Source organism: Mytilus galloprovincialis, chromosome 14, assembly GCF_965363235.1.
Source record: "Mytilus galloprovincialis chromosome 14, xbMytGall1.hap1.1, whole genome shotgun sequence".
In the NCBI taxonomy this organism is placed as follows: domain Eukaryota; kingdom Metazoa; phylum Mollusca; class Bivalvia; order Mytilida; family Mytilidae; genus Mytilus; species Mytilus galloprovincialis.
This window is the reverse complement of record NC_134851.1, coordinates 69,864,136-69,874,502: the sequence shown is the minus strand read 5'-3', so window position 1 is coordinate 69,874,502 and position 10,367 is coordinate 69,864,136.

The following is a 10,367-nucleotide window of genomic DNA, read 5'->3' as shown; positions in this document are numbered from 1 at the left end:
TTGATATATTATTGCTGCATGTTAATGCTTATGACCTTAAATATATTATTGCTGTATGTTTATGCTTATGACATTAGATATATTATTGCTGTATGTTAATGCTTATGACATTAGATATATTATTGCTGTATGTTTATGCTTATGACATTAGATATATTTTTGCTGTATGTTGATTGTCTTTTGCTTATGACATAAGATATATAATATTGCTGCATGTTTATGCTCATGACCTTAGATTTATATTATTGCTGTATGTTTATTGTCACTTGCTTATGACCTTAGATATATTATTTGTGCAGGTTTAATGACACTTGCTTAAGTTATTTTATTGCTGTTTGTTTAATTTTCTGTTTTTGTTTCATACATTTTACTTGATGGTGTTATCTCAGTGAAAGATTAAATATTAAAACACAAGTGCCTTATTTTTTATACCAATTGTAATGTTTTCTCTTTTCGAAAATCATATTCTCAAATGTACATAACTTAAATTAATAGTGTTGAAATTAAGTAAGGATATGGTATGTGATTGCCAATGAGACAACTAAAAACCAGAGATAAAGGTATTTTCATCCATAGGTGACTGTACAGCCGTCAACAATGAGCAAGACCTATCAAGATTTAAATGTCTGCATGAAAAAACCACAAAAACATTCAAATGGATAAACATAGGACACTGTGAAAACCATACATGCAAAACTATAATACTGAAAAATCAGAAATTATTGCTAGCAATTGTAAGTGTGATTTTTCTCAATATCAGACCTAAACACTTTTTTTTTGTGCAAAATTTAGAATAATTCTGTTTAGTTCATAAAACATTTCAATATGCAAGTGTATATTATTGTGATTAAAACCCTATCACTATTTTCCCAATAATAAAAACAGCAATAATTTCTGAATTTATAGTAGATAAATTTTTGTTACTCAATTTGCACTATGTCAGAAAGTGATTTGTTTTCAATTAAGCATGCCAAGACAAAAATCGTAAAACACACAATTATATATTTCTACAATTAAGATACAAAGAAATATTTGTACCCATAATAACTTAGTCCGTTTTGTGAAATAGCTTCACTCATACAATGAGCGGATTTGTTTATGTTTTTTTTTTAGTTATATCACTTCCCATGGGAATAATTATTGTTCCCATGGGAATAATTTATTGTTCCCATGGGAAAAATTATTGTTCCCATGGGAATAATTATTGTTCCCATGGGAAAAATTATTGTTCCCATGGGAAAAGTATTTTCCCATGGGAAGAAAAGGAGTTCCCTTGGGAAGAAAAATTCCCATGGGAAATTTAAAGTTTCCCTTGGGAAAGTTAGAACTTCCCATGGGAACAAACAATTTACTTATGTTCCCATGGGAACTTTAAAGTTCCTATGGGAACTCTAAACTTCCCATGGGAAAAGTAATTTTTCCCATGGGAACTTTCAACGTTCCCATGGGAAATTCTAATATTCCCATGGGAATTGTCAAATTTCCCATGGGAAATGTACTTTTAATCAGCTGCAGTGACAAGAGTGACAACAGTGACAAGTTGGGACATATGGCATTTTTTAAATTTTTTAATAATCTATCACTGGGCAAAATTTTTTTTTGATATCTTGTAAACCGACAAAGTCAGATTTGCCGGTACCGGAATGGCAAATTTGTCCCGCACAGTGTTTTACACAGACATTAACAACTATATGTCACCGTACGGCCGTCAACAATGAGCAAAGCACATACCGCATAGTCAGCTATAAAATGCATTTCAAAGATACTATAATTAGAATAAAAGGTTAACGTACTTACAAAATATGTCATCTTAAAGAATGTGATTTCACAAATAAATTATTTTCAAATTCGCAGTCCAAGTCAACCTAAAATCGGTTACACACATTTTTAATGTTATAAATCCATTCCAACAATATCATTTTAAACACACACTAGCTTGCCTTTTCATTAATTTGAATAATACAAATTCAGCTAAATTTTGTTTATTCCCATCAACAGAGAAATCTCACACTCATCCCAGACGTTAATAATACTCATGCACTTCAATTTTGATAAACAATTTATTGATACGGACGAAAACGCTTTAACATACGGTTACATTAGGGTTAAAAAAAAATGTGAACTTGTTTTTAATTGAATTCAAAGATAGATTAAACGGTAGCTTTAGGCAGCAACCATTTGATTTTCTGGGGGTGGAAAGGGGGGGGGGGGCTATGTTTTTTTTTTTGAAAAAAAAGTTTATTTCGAGTTTTGGAAAAAAAAAAATTTGTTTTTGACCCGGAGAAAAATAATGTTTGTTTTACCCTCAGCTGACACTATATGTAATGCTAATATTGAAAGAAAAAAAATTTGTCGCCAAAAAAATGTTTGGAAAAAAATCCATAGTCCCCCCTAAAGGAACTAACCAATTAAAGGGAAGTTTTTATTTCTGACTGAGAAGGTACGAAATTAAATTCATTCATTAATGCTAAAAATCCATTTGATCCTATTCTGCTGTACTGCTATAATGGTATATCTACTTATATGATTATTTGACTAATTGTTTAAATGTAAATATGTTCCACTGATGTAATTGAATATTTGTAATAATTATTTTCTGCAAGTTGTATTGCTTACGAATAAAAGATTATATTATTAATAAAATAAATATTATAACTTTCCTTTTTTGATTGGATGACCATGCAGTGGTGTTGCAACGCCAAGGAACTGGTAATAGAAAGCTATTTTGATTTGATACATATGACAATGAATCTTAACAAAAGGTTCTATAAATTCAATTGTGAAAAAAATCACAATACCGTGCATTAACTCAACAACCGTCCATCGACAAATATTACTCGATATTCATTGAAATGATAACAAGTAAACAGTTATTGTAAAAGCAGAGCAGTCTTAAATTCTAATAGTTTTGTCAAAAATGATTCAAAGTTTTACCGATGCAACGATATTTTATATATTTTGAGTTGAAATGGCCTAGCGGTAGTCTGATCACTTCGAATGCAACACGCTTAATCTTTGCTGGGCATTCGTAAAGTTTTTAAACTAAAATAAGATCTTTATTATTAGTTATCAAAACATATGTTATATGTAAGCTATCTATTATAAATCTACGAGGAGTTTCAAGAAAAATGGGGGGGGGGGGGGGCATTGAAGTCTAACTTTATATATATAAAAAAAATAAAAAAAAGTTCGAGATGTGGTATTGATTGCCAATGAGACAACTCTCCAAAAGCATGAAAAGAGATTAACTTCATAAAGTTATAACTAACTAACCCCTTTCAAGACAGACGTTGTCATTTCTGCGGCTCAAGAGATATCTGTGACGAATATCATTATATCATGACATGTTAAGTGTTGGATGTAGCTACAGATAGACAGACATTTTATACTGGAATATTGCTGCAAATTTTATATCAAAGGAATCGCTTTCACATTCTATACTATTATGTACTATATTAATACACACTTAATCATGTTTTTTAAAGTTCAAACTCTGAATTGAGACAGCACTATCGGTCATCTTACATAAAAATAATCTAAATTTCTACAAATGTTACAGGTAAATCGGTCCTGCAAGCTACATTCAAGTTAAATCAAGGTTTTTTTTCAACCAATGTGCATGGTATTAATAATTGTAAATATATATTTTCTCTGTTACTATGAAATGAAGTTTTGAGGTAATAAAGTTCATTCGTTCATTAAAGTATTCTTTTTTAGATACTGATCTGTCTTATAAATATTTTAAATTCTAATTCTAAACACAAGGACACCAGTATGGGTTAAGCCAGAGAGCTTCCGAAAAGGGGAAATCCCACCTATGTTTACCCAGAGACATATATATGTCTCTGGTTTACCTAACAAAATCACTCATTTCTGCTCAAAATATCAAAAAGAAATTTTACAGAAATTCTCTTAGATGGCCTTACATTCACATTATAGCAAAAAAATGGGGGAAAATTCAAAAGAAAGGCAAAAAAAAATTTAAGAAAAAATATACTGAAATTAAAGGGAACTATATTTGTGAACGAAAATTGAAGGGGGATAATTGTGTTCCCGGACCAGTACTAACAACACAATTCATAAACAAAAAAATTTTTTGTTGATTCAGGGACTTTCCTGCTTGGTAATGGTTGGATAATTCACGGCTCAGTAATTGGTGTCATCAGGGTCGTAACTAGCCCCTTTTAATACTGAGGCAAAATATATATTTTTTGCCAGGGGTCTTGGGGCCCTTTAAAAGGGCCCAGAAGCTCTGAGAAAAATAATGCAAAATCGTGCATTCTGAGCGTTTCCCGGACTCTTTCTTACATAGAAACGCAAATCATTTTTAGTTATTTTTTCGACAATATTCTGGTCTCAAAGCAAAAACATAGATTCATTGTTATTTAAGACTTTAAAGTTTTAGGGAAATTCAAAACATTAAAAGACCGATATGTAGGAGGGTCTGGATGGGGGGGGGGGGGGGGGGGGTCTGTTATTTTGTCAACCCTTAATTTTCACGCCTTTTTTTCTTTAATCTTTAAAAAAATAACCCCTTTTTTCTCTAATCTTCAAAAAATTAACCCCTTTTTTCTCTGATCTTCTTTTTTCCCCCTTTATTCTCTAATCTTCATTTTTAAGGGCATTATTCTTTAATCATTTAACCCCGTCCAAACCCTCATGTAGGATAAAGCAAAAATCGTAATTATTGAAGACCCTCCAGCAACTATCAAGATGAAGAACAGGAATAAAAACTTTGACCATTGATTATTTGTATTTTTTTTTCTATACATTGACATTGTGTGCGATTAGCTCCCGTGCACGTGTACTTTATATTCCCTTATTTTCTGTTAAAGGTTCTGAACACGACTTAATGCAAATTTAACCCTTGATTGTAACAGGTCATATGGCAATACATTGATGTTCTTTTTCAACAAATGATTTAATACCGGGAAATTGGTGGTCTTTCTTTAATGTAAACCATGTCAGCTATATATATCTAGTTTTATCCACAGGCGCTTGGGTATATGATACAGTTATTTTTTTTAAAAAATTTGTTGATTAAGATATTTAATTTTCTATATTTATAATACATATCTATCACTTCTGTGCATATTTCACCTAAGAAAATACCTAGTTTTGCAATCCATACTAAGAAAAATTGGGTATGGTTTTATATACAAGAAAGGCAGTTTCGTATTCTTTGATATCAAGTTCAATTCTCCATGCAGAAACGACCACTTTTTTCTGTGTCCAGTAGCATCGTATATTCTTAAAATATTTTCTCGCATAATGCCTGGACATCGGTGGACATGCAACATTACACAGTGTGACACGTTTACAAATGAAAATCAACACTCAGACTAGTAATTAAGTAAGACAATAAATGTAAAAAAGACAAACCCGGGACACAGAAGTACAAACAATAGACCATCAACTCTGAAAACTAAAAGTAAAATAGAAACATGGATTACGAAAAATAGGCAGGGGCGACATCAGAGAGTGAAGAGAACTTGCTTCTTGCAAGACACTTTCAGTGAAAACAATTTGATATGAAGACACTCATATGAAGACAATCATATGTAGACAATCTTTTGTTTTAGTTTTTTTTTTTTTTTTTTTTTTAAATTTAAAACATGAGGCATTTGCCTCATTTGCCTCAATGTAGTTACGGCCCTGGTCATTTTTTCAAAAGAATTAACAAATCTATCTTAGTTCGATTTCAAATTCTACCAAAATTTAACTCTTAGATAAGCAGCGTGTAACGAATATATGCATCCATCCTGCAAATACGATGAATATGAAGGATCCTGAGTGCACATTGTATGTCCTGAGTGCACTCAGGAGGTCATTAGCGGTATTCAGACGTACCCCAAATAAAAGATTGGATTTGTTTTCAAACTTAGCGCACATGCAATGCACCACCTCTTCGGAGTCCTCCAAAAAGGTAAAATTTACCTGTATTTGTATATCTGGTGTATGAAATTCATTGTGTATATGTTCCAGACCATATGAGTATTTGGACCGTACGCGTACGGTCCGGACCGTATACGTATACTCGTACGGTCCGACCATACGCGTACGGTCGGACCGTATGAGTATTCGCGTATGGTCCAGTACGAGCTGACCATACATGTTATTAGATCATATGGGTTAAATTTCAAAAAATTAACATTAATCACAATCTTTATTTTCAGATTTACTAATTTAATATTATTACAATTACACGGATAAAATGAACAAATGAACAATTGAAATAAAATATTTGTTTAATTGTATATCTTAATCCTAATTTTGGTACTCTCAACCAATGTTACACTTGCTACCACAAGTAACGTACTAATATTTTTTACATTTACATTTTTGCAGTTCTGTATGTTCCTTAGCAAAAATATTTTTCGGTAAAGTTGCGTACGGCCCAAATACTCATACGGTCTGGAACATATATTACACGTTCCATCTACAATATACGGCAATGACACGGCCGGGTATTGTAAAGCTATTGAGTGACCTAATACGGTATATATGGGGTCAGTAAATTCCATATGGGGTGCCAGCCCTCTAAATGCTTATTTGTCCTTCTGTCTGGTGGTGGTTCCAAGTTGGTTGTGGGTATCTGCCATCTCTTCATATCACAATTATACGTTAACTTGGTGCAGGCATTAGTTTGTGGTGCGTTGGTTAAGTATTTGGTAAACGTGATTGCAGTTTTGTCTGATAGAGTACTAATCTCCTGCTTTCGAATACCATGACTTATAATAGTGTGGTTTTGGTCTTTCACGCTGTCAGACCTTTTGTGTAGACACCTGTTTCTTGTTGAAGACTAAACATGCGCTCTTGATTCATTTATGATTTTTTGTCGTTTGGTTGCTGTCAAATTGAAACATATCCCACATCTCCTATAGTATGTGTTCCGTTTGATTAAAAAAGGTAATTATAAAGAGATAGATTATTTAAATTCCAACGATCACAAATCTAATCTAAATCCGATTTCAATTATTTCGTAAAATACGTTTTTTGACAGACATTACCTTTATCTGATTATCATAATATTCCCAGTTTAAGGAAGAGAAAAGACATTTTTTCTATATATTTTTTTACAAAGTTGCTAATGGTTTAATTATGTCGTAATTTGCTAGGTCAGTGTCGGATCCGGGCGACATAGCGTACACTTTCCTTTTAATTTTTAGCGTTATTAATATCGTAATTTTTGTATCCTTGCTATCCTTGCTAAATCTTCTACTGTATATCACAGCTAGTGAATAAGTCTAAATGTCCGTACAGTGTATAGTAAGATCTTTTTTCCACACATGGACATTTCATTAGTATAGAAAGTTCGCTATAGTGTTCCATCATGGTCTTAGTGCAGTTTCGAGAGCTTATAGTGCACCGAGGCGGCCTAGGTTATTTTTAGACGCACTGTAAAGTCCCAGTCACACCATTGCAACAACGTCCTGTTTTGATAAATTTGTTAAAATGCTGGGACCATGATACTAATAGTATAATATTTCCCTTTTAAATAGTAATTGTTATGAATGATAATATTTTATATGTATGCTGTCTTAGTTTTTAAATAGTTATTTGGTTAATATGGTGTCTCGTAAGTCATTTTTGGACAGGATATTTTTGTTTTATAGTGTATGTATATTCTGCACGAATAATTTTTATCGCTATCATTATAAAAAACTAGACTATGTGAACCCTAGTGTGAACCGTATGAGATCGCACACAAGACAGCTGATTGGATAAATGGGATGAATTGTTACGCCTACATAAAACTGATATCCAATCGAATGCCAGCAGACACCTGTCAGTAAAAACAAATTGTAAGCGTGGATGGTTAGAGATTTATTTGTGTATTCGATATTTGAAAAATAAGTTAGATAGTCACTATTCGTTTTCCCTTTTTTCAGCCGGATTTCAATTACTGTTTTTACACTTTCTTAATTAACAGAAAGGTATTTAAATAGAAGCGCACCACATGTAACAGAGATTTACAAGCATTTAATATAGCGACTTGTGTTTTCCGGAACGTCCTATTTTCAATTATTCACAGACTTTTGCAATATTATTAAACCTTTATTTTTTACCTTCAAAAACTGCTCAAACTTTTATTCTCAGACTAGACAGCACGAAAGACATAAACACTTTTATAAGTCAGTGTACACACGGTGTTTTCCAAACTTGGTAATTTCTTCGCCCAGGGATATGAATTTGACATTAAAAGTCCCTCAAAGCTTTACAATACCCGGTCGTGTCATTTCCGTATATTGTAGATGGAACGAGTGATATACATACACCAGACATACATGTTCCGTTACAGGTAAATTTTACCTTTTTGGAGGACTCCTAAGTGGGGATGCGTTGCATGTGTGCTAATCTAAAAAAAATCAAATCTTTTATTTTTCTAAACTGCGTTACATGCAAATGAGAAATAATTGGTGTTGTTTGTTCAGTCCAATTTATTTATAAATATTAATTTATTCTTTTGAATAAAAAAAACTACGCATGTAAACTTCAATGAATACAATAGTAATTAATACTAGTAGCCTAAATGTAAAACAATTGCAGCAAGATTTGATGTTGAAGCGGCTCGATCAAAACGTGAATAGATGAGAAATTGTCATCATTCTTCTAATTAATTACAAAGTATTTTGTGAGAACAAATACTTATATTTTATTGATGGTGATTCATTGTTGTTTGCCTCAGTCACCTCCAGTGGCAAATATTTCATTCGTGTTCATAACGAGAACACAAGTTTTAAATATAATAGGAAGCACTTCAAATAGTCGTTCGACAATAAGATTAAAAGTAAACTTGAAATACCACTGAATAATGAGAGAAGATTTAATAAGGATAGAAATTTAGCCTTGCAACAGCTCGCTATAATGGGACCACTAACATCATTGAGGAAGAGTTTTCAATTTGCAGAGAGCGATGGTCCTCTCAATCTACTCTGATGTCGGCCATCTCTATTCATACGTGTAGATACCAACATCACATAACGGTATCTAATTTAGATAAGATCATGACTTTAAAATCGCATTAGTAACGGTGATAATTCTGTTAAACTGTATTGTTTATTATGCTCGAGTTTTTGGTATGACCATGCGACCTCTCTCCTGGTTGGTCTCGTGAGAATAAGTTCACCTCGACAGCGAGAGGACTTTAGTCCGAATCCCAAACGGGTCTAACAAAGAGTTTTTTTCTTTCTTTCGAACTGTTAGCTTGTGAACTTACACGTTAAAAATCCATCTCAGTGTGTCGGTCTAGTACAAAGCAGGCTTAATTTTCATATTATATTTCCATATTATAGTTTTGTCCTAAATCTACTGATTTATATCACACCTGCTATAATTTTCAACGATCGAAATAAAAAAAAATGGCACGTGAAATATTTCTACGGAACACTTGCATTTTTGTCTAAAAAAAATCACTGCTCCCGTATTATTTAGTCTTGTTGCGGTTTAGGCTTTTTATTCTGTATAGGTTTCTTTCTATAACAAAAATCTGTGTGTTGACTCTTAATGTTTTGATTGATATGTGTCGTTGGGTTGATGTCGTATTAATGTATACCTTTAAAATTGTTTTCAAAACCAAATGATGGATTGGGTATAGAAATATTCACATCTCCCGTTCGACAGTATATCTTTGCTAAAATTGGGTGCGGACGTTTGGTTGTTCGGTTGTATAAATAAGCAGCCGCATTTGGTCGAGAAAAAAAAAAGTCTATGCATGGTGTAGTGAGAGTTTCGCGTTATCTATACGTTAAAAAAAATTGAATAAATCGTTGAAGGGATATACGAACTTTGATTGAAATTTCTAAAAAACGAAAAAGGTCACCTGAATCTCCAAGTAAGCCAGTCGCATGGTTGAATTTAACACTTTAGAAGAAACGAAACGGCCAAAATAAGTTTAGTCTTATTATAAATTGTTGCCAACTTTTTCGTCCGTTTTTGCTTTTATGACAACTTTACCAGATATATATATATAAAGATTTGACAGTAATTGATTCACCAAAACGAGCTCAACTACATGTCGTTGTTTTACGCTTCAACATAAATGCATATGTATGTATACAATGGAGACTGTTTTCTGTTCTACTGCCCTTGTCCTAGATTGGCTGTATACAATCTAACCCCTGACATGGACTACTTTATTAAATGTTTACAAACAAATAAATGCAAAGGGAAAGATTCGGAAAGAAATTCTAAAATTTACGCTAAAAAATAAAATACACAAAAATGGAAACAGTTTTAGACAATTATCATTTGAGAACTATATATAATTAGCATGCATCACTAAATGAAACTGATAAATTGATTGCTCCCTTAATGTCCAGTGGCAAATATATCACGCATATTCATGATGAGATGCGAAATGGATC